Here is a 15537-nt window from a genome sequence, read left to right as displayed (position 1 = left end):
CCATTGCTTAACTAAATTTGAAAACTCACCGTTGTCATCGTGCCAGTTACGTTGCACGTGTAACGAAATACGCTGAGTGGACAAACGCTCTAACAAATAGTTTTAAAAATATTTTGCTATTAAATTATCGTTGAATGTACCACAAAATATAACTTTATCCACATTTAACCGAATAAATGATTAAATAGAATAGACATATACGTAACAGCAGGTATAAATTAATAACTTTACATAGTTATCATAAAACAAATATGTATGAAATATATTCTATATATTATGTATATAAAGTTTGCTATGGTGCTTAGCTTCAAAATAAAATATAATAAAAATAGCGATATAAGCCATTAGTATGGTTGTATTATTTGTATAAACGATCTTAATAAAGTCAGAAAATATTTTTAAACCCACATTTCTACACAGGAAACGGGTTCGATATATAATATTTCCATTTTTCTGTTGCTAATATCAGCGGTTCCCAACCTGTGGTACGCGTACCACTGGTGGTATGCGAGTGGATAGTTGGTGGTACGCGAAAAATAATCAGTAATGGTGGACATAAAAAGTAAAAAAATCAGTCATAAAAATATCAATTAAACTATTGTATTTTTCCTAAATGTAATTTTTCAGAAAAGCTCGATGACGATCTTTAATGTTAATGATAAAATTGAAAGTATGATTAAGAAATTAGATTTTGGGAAACAGTGTATCGAAAATATTCAACCGGAAGTATTAGAAACTCTACATACTTTTTTGGTTGAAAATAAGGTTAGCTTGTCTCAAGATTTACGAGAACATATAATAGTTAATTTAACATAATTAAAATCGTCTTTCGTGGAGTATTTTCCAAAACCCGAAAATAAAGATAATAATTGGATTTCAAACCCCTTCTATGCAGAAAATTTAGAAAAAGCTTCATCGTTATCAATAAAAGATAAATAAAATTTAATAGACTTATCAAGTGACAAAACTATACAAGTGAAATTCGAACGAAACAATCTAATTAATTTTTGGTTAAACATCGATAAAGAATATGAAGAACTTTCTGAAAAATCTCTCAAATTTTTATTACATTTCACTAGTACGGAATTAAGAGAAAGAGCTTTTTCTTCATATGTATTTTTTTAAATAAGTATCGAAACAAATTGGACTCAGGTGTAGATTTAAGGGTATATCTTACATCTTTTGAACCAAATTTCAAAAAATTATGTTCCTCAAAACAAGCACAAGGATCTCATTAAATTTATTTTGTTTATATTATTGTGCTTATATTTTCGTAAAATTTGTTTAAAAATTAAACTTATAACTTGATAACAATGTATTATAATCTTAAGCAACACTTTCATAACTATTATTTTCGATAATAAATATAAAATTTTGGTAATAAGAATATTTTTAAATACAATTTCATTAATATTATTATATTTAAAATAAAAATTTCGCCTGCGGTGCTGCTGTAAATTTGTGAAAATGAATGTGTAAATTTGTTTTCATCAGAAGAATTTTTGAATTTACCGTGTTTAATTAATTTTATATACATACATATATTTTCTATTAATATCGGTAATTTTTGGAAAAAAATTGTCTATGGCAAATTTCATTTTTTTTTATACAAATAATTTAATTTAATTCTATGTAATTTTTTTTAATAAAAATTAGTTGTTAAAAAAATACTTCTTTAAATGTCCTGGTTTTGAATTTCGACAAGAAATGAGCTTGGGCACCTTTTATTTAAAAAAAAACATTGTGATATGTAAAGATCAAATGTCTCATTGTTATCAGAAAAAATAAAACCTTTGGTATTTTTTATTAAACTTAAATAAATTGAGTTCTGGGAAATATAGTCACTCTATAAAATTTATAATGCTAATAGAATAACAAATTTCTCGAAATACAATCATTTTTACGAAGTGGTACAATTAAGCGTGACGTACTAGCAAGTGGTACGCGAGCCAAAAAAGGTTGGGAAACGCTGACCTATATGACGACAACGTAGAATTGTTATATATAAATAAAAAGTGATTCAAATCAAGTTCAAGTCACTGTCAACAAGTTTTTTTTTTTTTTATTATTTTTAAAGAACATACTAAATAAGTTTGATGTAATTGAATATCCTGAATTTGACTGTTTCGAAAGAGACACAAACGTAGACACATGTTTTGCCACATCGGAATTAAAAAAACCCCACTTTTTGGCTATTGATTATTCCAGGTATGCATTCACATATTTATAATCATTGTAAAATGTCATCTATTAGATAACATCAAAGAAAGTACATATCAGTTGGCTGATATATTGCAAGTCGTCGCTCAGAACGAAATGATCTAGGTGAATTTATTTGATGCAATAATGCTTTTAATTTATTTTATTTATGTCTTGGTATATACAACAACTCACTTACTATCCTAATTAATATCACTAATTATTAAATTAAATAACCGACTGCACTACAATCATTGTCACGCGATCATCGTGAAAGATAGTATCCCCAAATATCAATAGATAAAAAATACGTTTTATTAGCATTTACATGGTTCGATCGACATTAACCTCAATCGTACTAAGTATATATTTTCAATTCAAGTAATTATATTGAGGCAAATCAAACGAATATGTGCATTAAATCGGAAGCAATGATAATGTTTATGTATTGTAAAAGGAAAAACTCACTTTTCGACCCCGGAACTCAAAATTTGAAGATTTCAACACGATGATGAAATAGTCTAATCAATGTATTCTTCTAATCCTCACACACACACACACATGTATATATTTAATTTTCACAGTTATAACACACTTGGTTAATTTGCAATCCGAATATTTAAATTGAGTCAAATCGAACAACGCACATGAGAAAATAATGAAAATTATTGTTGCCTAGCAATATTATTTAAAACTGTTGTCACGTAACTGTCGGCCATTTTGTTTTACACTTGAATGCTTATTTTTCATTGGTCGAAACAACAGAATTAATTCACTTCAAATATAATCCAGTATTTATACAAAAATCTATTGTTATTTGGTAGTTAGGTGTGTAATAAATTGATATAATTTGTTTTTGTAAAGTGTAAATTAGGTGTTTTTATTAAAAGTGTATAAACATCTGTGAGTATCTCAAAAATATACATTTTTTAACTCTAGCTGGTAGTGGTTATATATTTTTCTGCAGTATTTTTTACTATTGTCAAATTAAAATGTGTAATTTATATGGTATTGATTTTTATTATAATATTTGATAGAAAGTCAATGAAATATCAAGTGAACACACCTGTAATATCACCTCAGCATCCATTTAACCAATTTTTATACCATTACACTATTACATTTCACGCTTTCCACCGTAGCACGGTAATTTTTCAAAACGGTATTAATTTCGAAAAATATCTACCATTCGAAGCAGCGAAATTGCGTTAATTATACTATGTACGGGGGCCCGGTCCATCCATTGTTGCGGCCTCAGTTCTCATAATTTAAATAACGTTCACATAAAACCGACACTTATTGAAGTCGTAAAGAACTTTCTAGACAATGTTATCTTTTTTATTGCAAATAATAAATATTTATTATAATAGGCTGACGGGCTGAAAACGTTAACGTTACGAACGCGAAAAGCCGGTAAGCATTATATTGATTTAGTGCTAATTCAATATCGTAATATGAATAAGTGTTGTTATAAAAAAGTTAAAGAACCACTGATGTTGCCGTTGTGTAAATTGAAATCTTGAATTTCATAAAAATCGATAGCTATTTGTTTAAATATACTGGATAATATATTTTAATAGATTTGTTATTATATTATATTAGTCTGTATTCGTATCGGTTAATTGTTATTGAGGGGTAACTTTTATGTATGAGAACATGTTTTAAAGGAAATGGAAAATATAAATAATTGTTCATTAAAAATATTGTTTATTAGCTATTAAATAAATGATCTGCAATACATTTTTGCTTATTTTAAAAACAAATATGATTCGAAGAAGATTATTTAAGGTCCTCTTAGCAGTTTTTAACAGCTTAACGACCGAGGACTCACCCACGAGTCCTGAGAGTACCTTCTGTAGCGGCCGAGGACTCGCCCATGCGTCCTGCGTTATGCGTCTTCTTTTATTAAAAATACACTATGATACAATACAGTTTACCCCTATATTATAATGCGAGATGGTAGTATACTATTTCTACCTAATATAAAATATAAAATAAATTATATTTTACTTTAATTTTTCGTAAAAAGAGTCGTTTTATCCCACTGCGTCGCAATGCAACGAGTCGTCGCCTATTTTAGTTTGTTATATTCTAATATTTTTGGGCTAGTGTGTTGTTTGGTAACGGTTCTCCAAGCCGCTCCCACTTACAGTGACCATATTTTTGCATTGTGGAATATTATATTTTTATTTATTGTTGTTGTTATTAATAAGTGATAATTTATACTAAAAGTTAGTTAATAATAATAAAAACTGCGAATTGCGTATTTACAAAAATAGTTAAATAATCATTAAAGAAATTTTTGAAATTTGACAACGTTGATTAGTGCACGATTTTTTTTGAACACCACATTAGCTTAAAAATGTGATAATTAAATTAATAACATGTATGTTTAAATGCTTCTAAATATTTTTATAAACGATTTATAAAAAATCTCCATTTATAATAAATAATAATTTGCACTCACTAAATTTTTTGCCGTCCATTTTCTGCGTACAACCGTTTCGAACACATATATTTTCATAATTACACTGAGTGATACGTGCAAAAACAGTTGTCATTATGAAGAAAATGAACTGGATGAGTGCAAATTTGTCACACGTGGTCTATGTTCACGTACACTTGAATTAGAATTACTTTCGCACACATCACTATGTTCACAATCACTGGGGGCGCTGGACAACGCGTCATCAAAATTTTCCAAAAAGGTTTAATTTCTTTCGTCCATTTTGCCATGATTGAAAATAAAAATTTCAAATCAAAATCACAATCACAAAAGATCACAGATAGAAGAGCTATTTTCGCGATACATTACGACCGATAGTTTAGAGGAGACTAAATATACTGCATTACTTCGATTATAAAATGCATTTTTTTATCTGTGTGGAATTCCCGAATTTGGGAATTCCACAATAAAAAAAGTGTCATCTACCCTAATAGATGAATTCTGAAAAGGTATGCACAAGGTAAGCTGATAAGACGGGACAGGTAGTGGCAATTTATCCTTTTAGAATAACATTAATTGTAATTTATAGTAAATATTTAATATTATATTTGTAAACAAGTTTTTTTTCGTTATATCACCTAATTATGCGGCCCACAGATTTAGAAACGCTGGTTAAATGACGAAATTACAATATATTTATGCAAAAAATCATAAGGAAGCTACAAATTAAATTTCGATAAAATATTTCGATATTATAGGGAATTTACTAAAAAAGGTGATTTTTTGCTATTATTCCGCGAAATCTCCCGGCCACCGGGCGATAAGCTAGTAAAAAATATAGTGCTTAGATGTGTTATAAGATTAAGAATAATAAATTAACAATAACATTAGATAAAATCGTAAACTATTTTTTTTAATAATAATTTTTTTCCTAAATGAAATATTATCATTATTTTTTTGTGAATTGCTAAACACCTTGTAGTGTATGCGAATATTGTGGGCTGATCTAACTTGTGTTTAATGTAAATAACCAATAAAAAATTAAGTAGAAAATATCTTTCCTAAGATTAGAGCCAATCTATCTATCGCAAGTGCAGGTAGTAACTTGTCAACAATGAAACTTTTAGAATTGGGTGTTGGCCTTCGCTCAAAGCATACAATATAATTAGAAATAAACTGTACTGAGAATTTATGTTTGGTTTTTTGTTTATATCACCTATATAATACCAAATTATTATTATGGAAAGAATAAAAATAATGAATATAAAACATATTGAAAGCATACATGTTACTTTTAATTTATTTAAGTGCAATAAGCAAAATATTTTTAGTGAAGTGTACTGTAAATTCATTTCGTGAGTATGGGCATACAAATGGTTAGACACTGTGGCCCAGAAATAACAAATCAAAATTTTTATTTTTAAATTTAAAAAGTGATAAAGAATCAGGTAATTAATACTAATCTATTGAAGGGTCTCACTTACTTTGTATTTGTAAGATGTTTGCCAATGATATAAATTTGTTTTTGAAACTATTATTTCAAACAAATTGGACCCACAGGTTTAGAAACACTGGTTAAATTACGTACTTGACAGGTATTTATGCGAAAAATCATAAGGAAGCTACATATTAAATTTGAATACAATATCTTAATTAGTTTACAAGTTATAGGGAATTTACTGAAAAACATAATTGTTTGCCATTTTTCCGTGAGATCGCCCGGCCACCAAGCAAAGTTCGGCAAATAAATGCCGGTCGTTAAGCTGTTAATGTGATGTGAAAAGAATTTTTGCGATATAAAACATATATTGTTTCACTATTTAGCATTAAATATGTTAAATTTTGATTTATTTGGCACATATTTTCTGTTGATGCAATACTTTACATAGGCTTTGTATGTTAAAAAAACTAAATATATTATTAAAAAAATATTTATTTAAAAACTAATACTACTTCTACCTTTACTACTTAATCCGCTTCTACTCCCACTTTCACTCCCATATTCGCTACTGTTTATTTAAATATTAATATAAGTAATATTTGTTGTATTTATGCTACCATTAATTTTTTATCAATAACAGAAGGAAGTGTTTTTTTTTTTAATTGTGCTTCTTAAAAATTCCGACATTTCATAAGCAACAATATAAAATTCATTTTAGTTTATTATATTTACCTGAACGTCTCTTTGTGTTTAATATATACTGAATGTATTTAGATCGTTATTTCGGTTTTTGCATAGCACATCATGGATGAATATATTACATTTAACGTGCTAATGTTTTTTATGTGTATTTTTTTCTCTCAAACATATGACAACACCCAGCGGATGTGCTGACGCCAGCGACGGCCGTGAACTTAAATGCAGACAATTCATTTTTTCCTCACAATTCATTCGCTCATTTCTCACAAAGGAAACAGGAAGGTGCTGATCAATTATTGTCTGAGTGGAGAATTAGTTACAATAAAGCCTCCTGCCGTGAGAGCATCGGAAAACGCTGACTCGTAGGCACATGTTAAAAAGTCGTAATACTAACACACGTCGATGTTGCTTCGCTCTTATCTCTGAAAGTCGAAAAAAAATATGAAATATAATCCTGAGTGCGAACCAAAGAAGCGAGCAATGTGTGCCTGTGTATGATTTATTTGCATATGTATCGAAAAATATTGTAGGAAATGTTAAATTTCTAATAATATATAAATTTTTATCCAAAAATATTTTTTATTAAAAATATTTTTAGAATCATATTTTGATTCCCTTATTATTATAAAAAAATAGATGGTAAACGTATCGCTATTTTATTAATAATTTTTATTTTATATTAAATGATTTAATTTAAGACAAATTTGGCATCCCCATTTTTAAACGTTTTAAAAATTACCCTCATCACTGTTATTAATATTTTACGGCACTACGATATCTCTAAACGCTTCATCTTGAGACCTTATAATCGAAAACATATTTATAATCCCGATATCCTGAGTATAGTAAAGTACCCGCACGGGATTCCGGTAACCGTCGTAATCAATTTCGGTTCGTTGTTAAACACGATTCGGCGTCGCCTCTTTTCTTTGCTCACCTACAACGTTCTAAACAAATTTATTCGAAAACTAAATACACACACAAGTCACCTATGTGTGTGTATGTAAATATTCTGGAATTTCTGGAACGAGCGGAGCAAACAACGAGCTCTGGTATCGTCCACCGGCTGCGAGCTTTCTCGACACACACACGCTTTAAAGCTCGGCGCCCATTAAAACGGAAAATATGGAGGCTTTTGCGCATATCGCGTGTCATAACATTACGGAGGAACAACGCGGCTGTATGCCAGAAGATGAAATAAAAGTAATGGAATTGTTTTCATATTATAATAAAATAGAACTAGATGATTTTATAAAAGATTTATTTCAATTGTAACTTACTTTTAATCGACGTTTTGCAATGTAAAAGTGAGATGATTGTTTTTTTTTTATTTGATATATGTCATTCAAAATTGCGACTCAAAACTATGATATTGTGATTTCATCGTTTTGTTTGTTCGTTGCAGTCTTTTTGATATCAATTTATTTTGGTACTGTTTTATTGTACATGGTTTTCCGATAATTTTATGGTATTTTTGTACTTTAATTCTCTTTGAGCTATTTATAATTTTTATTTACCTAAAGTCAATTTAGCTTTTTCTTTCATTAGACTATTTATTTAAGTTGGGTTCAAGTTTGGTTTTATTGTTTGTAGACTATTTTTGAGACTGAGCAGTAAAATTGTTAGATACGTTTTAACTGAGTTAATAAAATTATATTTATATAAGTAAAAATATAATTTCACTAGTAATACACGTTCAATGTAACACATAAATTTTTAAAAATATTTTTTAACTATTTAAAAAATATATTTATTTTTTATCTATAAGCAAGCAATTAGCTACTATTTTATTAATATTTATATACAAATATTTAAAATATATATTTAAATATAAATTATAGATTTAGTAAAATAAAGATTTCTTTTGTATGTTCTTTTCACAGGCATATAATTTTTTAACGCTATTTTACCTAATCATTACAAGTGGAGATCAAAAAATTGGCGGACTACTCGTAAAAACAATTGAGAATTGCTGGTTATGAGGACCTGTTAAGCTGGTTATGACATGTTATATGTGAAATATATTTCAGAGGAGCGTGAAGATTGATCTTATAACCTTCAATTTAAATATCCCCGTGTGATTGATAATGATTATGTAGATTATTTGTTAAAAGTTTGCCTTTTGAACATTAGAGAAAAATCAATCTATGATGACAAATTAAATTTATATATATTTGTATATAATATATTTTCTCGTTGTGTTATTAAAATACATATAAATAAGCAAATTCATAGTGTAATTTATAATAGTTACAACACATATGCAAACTGAATATTTACTAAAAACTATCTACATTATTTTGTCAATTCTCAAGGGATATGATTTACATTTAAAATAAAGTAAAATTACAGTTTTGGGGTTTTATAAAATAAATTTGAGTAATCCAATCGCGTTGGATAAAAGCACGACTAGCTAGCTAGCTTGATTCGTTTATGTACGTTGTAAATAAATTACTGTTTATATAATATTATAATACATGTAAATTAAATTTATTCGGACGATATTATACAAATTGGATTTTCCGTTTGACGTTGGTATTGTACTATACAATGCTGCGTTCGTGTTTATGCTATTCGTTTCTTTTTGGAAAATGAATGTTTTAAAAGTGTTTGGAAGTCGCATTTAAAATAAATTTAATACAGTGGTTGGCAAATATCCTCTATGGATTGCATAAATTATTATTATGCACAATTTCCCAGTTTCATTAATTCCGTTTAATCTAATATTTAGCTGGTTCTTAACATTCTCATGGTTTTAATCCAGTAATCACTGCTAATGTACCAACTTATAAAAAATAGGTTTTACAAACTTTAATTCAGTATTAATTAATTAAGTATTTAATTGTAATTAAGTATTTAAATTTAAAATAGTTCATACACTCTAACATACATTTTTCCGATAGTAATGTTTGATATATTTTTAATGAATAATAGCGGCTCACATCTGATAGAGAAAATTGTTTCAGCTTCTCGTAGCAATCGTTGAAAATATCATTGTGTTCGGTTCGTTGAAAAGTTGGATGGCTTATATAAAGAGAGCACACTCGAGCGCTAACGTCCTGACTGCAATGGGCAATAATAAGGGACGCGATCATGACTCTAGAGTAAGGTCTTTTGTTACTACTCATATCTAATAACGCTGCAGCTGCAAAAAAAGCATTTTATAATATGATTCCGTTCCATATTTATGTGTATTGTTACATATGATATCCATCTCATATTTTTTTTTTAATAATTTTAAAGGCTTTTTTAAATAATTGCCATATTTAATTTATTTTGTATGATTTAGTATTAATTGTTATGATTTTAATACATTTATTTAGAATCTCATTTTGATTTTTTTATCAATATAATTACGTAATGCTATGTTATATTATATTACTTTTTCAACGTTTCTCAATTTTTTAAATTAAATGCTTGCAATATTTCATTTTTAATCAACTTAAGTTTATTCATTTTATTATGTAACTAAAAAATTTAATTATAATGGATATAAAGAAATATTATTTTTACCATTAATTAGAATTAAAATTATTTTTTTAATGCTACTGAACACAAACCTATGTAATTCGGTTTCATTTACTGGGAGAATTAAAATACCATACGGTTAATTTATGTAAATATATGATTTATGTAGTATAATTTTAAATTATTAAGACCCTATACCTTTTTATAATCGCTTTACGATTTCACGGGTCACGCTACATATTTTTAAAAGTCATCGCTATGTTTTCTTTCTTTATATTAATAATATATGTATAGGTGATTTTGTATCATCTATTCGAATTCGAATCTATTCTGAAAATATTTTTTTAAATATATCATTTCAGTAAAATCATATCAGAATATATTTTCACCAGTAAAAATATATTTTTACCACTGAAGATATAAATTATCTGGCAGGTGCTAGTAAAATTATATGATTTCAACTTTTCTATATGTAGTAATATATATTTACATTTATTTACATCCGATGTATAAATGTTACAGTGACTGTATATTTTTTGGTAAAATTATAATTTCACTAGTAAATTCTAAATACATTTTCACCATTAGATATATATTTCTACCAGCTGACTGATAGGCGCTAATATACTGCTCTAAAATGTCTATGAAACTCAATTTGACAGTTGCGAAACGTCCATTTGGTGTTCAAACCCAAACCTAACCTAATGAAAGTTTTAAAACTAATTATAGTTTGTGAACTTTTATTAGGTTGAGTCCAAAATATGAACTAAGCCAACTCATCTCTCAAGGGAAAATAAGCGGATGAATAAGTACAGACAAACATCGCATCTCACATATTGCTCCATAGTTTGTCTGAATTTCTATATTACACTATATTTTAAAAATATTATAGTTATTCTTAACGATATTACTACAGACTTTTAATATAAGAGGGTTGTTTAAAGCATATTCAAACCGAATTTTGGTCAATAGGAGAGCGCAAAAACAATTATCACTTCTCAGAAGGCAAAAATTCACGTCAAAAGCAATAAAATTGTGTCGGCGCCGTCGCAGTGGGAACGCTCGGTAACGAGCGTTCCCACTGCGACGGAGACGACACGATTTTATTGCTTTTGACGTGGATTTTTGACTTCTGAGAAGGGATAATTGTTTTTTGTGCTCTCCTATTGAGCAAAATTTGGTTTAGATGTACTTTATTCGACTTTACTGGTAAAATTGTTATAAAAAGTCTTAATATAAACGCTTGATAATCGAGCGTTTTCACCGCAATGGCACGATTTTATTTCGGAAATGAACTATATGGCAACACTGAGCAGCAAAGAATTTAATAAATTTTACTACTAAATCAAAATCAGGAAATATGTAGCAAAGATGGCTATTTTTTATATTTATTTGTAGCATAAAAATGGCCAGCTCGCACTTATTATTATTTATTCAAGAAATTATATTACGATGTTAAAAATATATAAAATGCCATTTTTGTCATGAGTCCCAGAATCATTGTTTTCCAAGGACGCTGGTTCGCTTTCGGCGGTCCTAATGATAGCCAACCTTCACGAGCAGATACAACAAATATTTACATATTTACAGTAAAAAACTTTGTAAAATAAATTCATGACAATGTAATTCTACAGAATTAAATTTTAATTATAAATTCCGGTAAACGTTTTTTTTATTTCCTGGAAAATTGTATTTTTTATATAAACCCTTTTTCTGGGGTCGGCTTCAATTAATAAATTTCATGAAAATAAATCATCTCAAAATCAACAGAATAATATAATTCAATCAATTTAAATGGTGGGGTTGTGCGACATAATAATTTAAACGTCCGTTTTTATCTTTCCCGCGCGCTTAATTAAATGATAAACAATTTGCGCGACACGCGCACGCACCGTGCGCCGTCTATCCCATTCGAATGTGTGCAGGGGGCGCGCGGTACCGGTCGTGTGTCGCGCACGCTCTTCTCCGGACTCGACAAAGTTCGGCTCAGTTCGGCCAAGCTCGGCGAGCTTTTGGCGAGCGCAGGTCGCGCGCCGCTCTCGACCTAGCTCGGCAATACTCGGCAAAGTTCGGGCGCGCCCCGCAGCGTGCTGCCGGCCGGCACTACGAAAGCCGCGTCGATATGGACGCCCACGCTTTCGATATGTTATATAATTTATTTTATATTTAATTATATTATTTTTATTTGTTAAGCATTAAAATTAAATTGATATATAATATGTAGTGTGCCGGTTCATTATTGAAAAACTATCGTTAAATTTGTGACCTTTTTTTGCGTGTCATACGCTTGAATTTTAATTACTAATGAATAATAAGTCTCCCTTAATAAAAACATTTTATTAATTTTTTTTTATAAATTTGACTATCATGACAGATTTTCCCAATGCGTCATAATGGCTATTATACTGTGAGGGATTCTCAACTAATTGCAAAATTATTTTGGAGGTCATTCTAACGCCCATTTCTAACAAATAAACTCAAAAGTAAGGTCTAACAATGGACGAGAAATCGCAGGACTAAACAATTACATTATTAATTGTTAATATTTCACGGAATATCTACTAGCACATCTCTCGTAAGCACCCATAAGTACCGAAAAAAACTACTCTTGATTTGGAAATAAATGTGCGATAGACAATGCTTTCTACCGTGCACAAAATAATATTGTTCTTCTATCCCATTGTTAACGGTCACCGTTTCACATTTAAAGTGTCCAAGAAGCGATGTAATAGACCTGCCAACATCATCATCTGTGATTCGCCAGAGTTGTCTCGAATTAGAAACATAAAATAAGATCATCTAGCATTATTACAAGAACACAACACGACACATCACAGTCGATAATATTTAAAATTCTTATTAGTTATCGCTATATCAGTTTATTACCACCATTTAGTAAAATATTTGAAAAAATAATACTTATGCGTTTAAGAGAAAAAAATGACTTTCGCAAAAATCACACAACAACAAATTAACCTAATAGTTTGACGGAACATAAATGCGCTAATTTAATACAAAAAAGAGCACAGGTTTTTTAATGTTAGATATAGAAAAAGCTTTTGACACAGTATGGCATGACGGTTTGATTCATAAATTATACAAATACAAAACCCTTGAATATCTGCTACGCTTAGAAGCTCATACCTGAAAAATAAAAGCTATGTTGTTTAGCTAAATAAATACTCACCGCATAAAATTCCACCTGGAGTACCTCAGGAAAGTCTGCTCGGTCCGCTTCTTTTTTTCTTGTAAATAGAAAACAGGAGTTAAATACCTGGCACTATAATTCAAGCTTAAATTAAATAAATATATTTTGGATCTTAAGGGCTTGTTGCCACTGCGGCAATATTTAATAATAAAACCAATATTTAATAGAAAAAGCGCGCTAATTATAAAAAATAATTAGACCCATTTTAACATATGCTTGACCGGTGTGGGGTAACGCCAGTAATACTATTTTTTTCTAAATTGCAGGTCATTACAAATTTTTTATATATATAAGTGGTTACTCATAAATTCTTTTAAAATGAATAGTTAATAGCTTTTCCGGCTTTTATTTTGGCTGCAAAATCACATCCGCTTAACCTCAAAACCTTATGTGATTCAACACCGAAAATATAAATATGAATTACACTATTAAATATGTAAATATTATCAATATTCCACATATTTTTTCCTGCTCCTCATAGCTATCATCAAACAGTGTTTATATTTTTTAATATTTTTTTTATTTAATATAAAACATAGTCATATTTCTTTTTGAGAAAATAAATATTTTGGATAGGTTAAATTATTTTTATACTATTACTAGCACTCTTTACTGATTTTTCAAATGTAATTATATTAATGTTTTTTTAAGTATAAGAAGTATTAAGTAATTATAATTGCAAGTCTTAGTACACGATTGAGACTATTTCCGTAAGCAAGTGTTTAATTAAGTCAGATATATTTATAAACATACATGTATCTAATTTTGTATATTTTCAGAAAGATTAAAATAGATTCATGTAATACATCTCGACTAAAAAGCAATGGGATAATTGTATAGACCGTTTTTTATTTAAAGGCGAGAAATGATTATATTTTTACTGTGAGCTTTATATTAATTTTAATAAAATATTGACAGACACTTTAAAATTTATTTTTAATCCACTTTTGATTTTTAAATTGCCATATAATTATAAAGAGTATTTTTAAAACATTTTCTATAATTAAATACAGACAGTATACTCACAAAACATAAACATATGTATCAATATCATCTGAGAAGAAATATGTTAGATGATGCTACTGTGAAGTTATTTTAGAATTATTTTACATTTAACACTCGAAAACCACTACATAATTTGTGATTCATAAAATTTTGATTTTATCTTGATATGCTTACAATTAAAGACAACGCACATAAGTCACCCTATTCTATTCACACTGTATCGACTAATGTTCACCTGTCAACATATACTTATAAATATTGAAAAAAATGTAGAAGGGATACAGCGGATTCATTTGACTTGTAGAATGTGAAAATGTCATATTTTTGTGCGGCGTATCTTCTTTTTGTTATTATCGGTGTTTTGTTATTATTGGCGTTAAGTTTTTTAAAAGGCGCGTTATTCCCGCGTTTATTTACCGGCGGCGTCGTCCTAAAAAAACAAATCGATGTTTTTACACGGAGATATCAAAACAAAATATATATGTACGCAACTGTGCTGCCATATCGACGTGTACTGCAGCATCAGCTCGCGTCAGCTCCGCAAGAGTACGGATCCAGCTTCTGTTGGAAACTGGAGCCAGGGCTACCACGCGAGCGCGCGTCTAATATAATTAATTATTGACTAGCTAGGAAGTTGAGCTTCGTTAACATTTTTACTGCATAATTATGTTTAAAGCAATTTCATGTTGCATTTAACTTTATTAATATAATAAACACGGAGATACGTGTGTTAGCTGCAAGTGATAAAATATTTATTCCCTAATGTACCATGATGGCTTTAACCCCTTTCTGGTCATATCCGAGTTAGCTCAGAAATTCCATAAAATGTATATAATTTTATTTTATATTACGAACCTGACCATCATAATTTAACAGGTTTTTACAATGCGTCAAAATAGTCATTATACAATAAAAATTATATCATAACATATATAAAAAACAATTATGTTGAACACTTGAAATATATGAGAAGAATCCCATATATTTTATTCTATTCCCTGAAACTTATTTGGCGAGCTCGTTGAGCAGCCAAATGACTTGTGTTAGAGAAGCGTTCTGTAACGTTTTTTT

The sequence above is a fragment of the Plectrocnemia conspersa genome, unplaced genomic scaffold (assembly GCF_051122295.1).
Source record: "Plectrocnemia conspersa isolate PC_06_02 unplaced genomic scaffold, ASM5112229v1 ptg000005l, whole genome shotgun sequence".
In the NCBI taxonomy this organism is placed as follows: Eukaryota; Metazoa; Arthropoda; class Insecta; order Trichoptera; family Polycentropodidae; genus Plectrocnemia; species Plectrocnemia conspersa.
The sequence above is the reverse complement of the archived record's forward strand: the minus strand, read 5'-3'. Positions refer to the sequence as shown.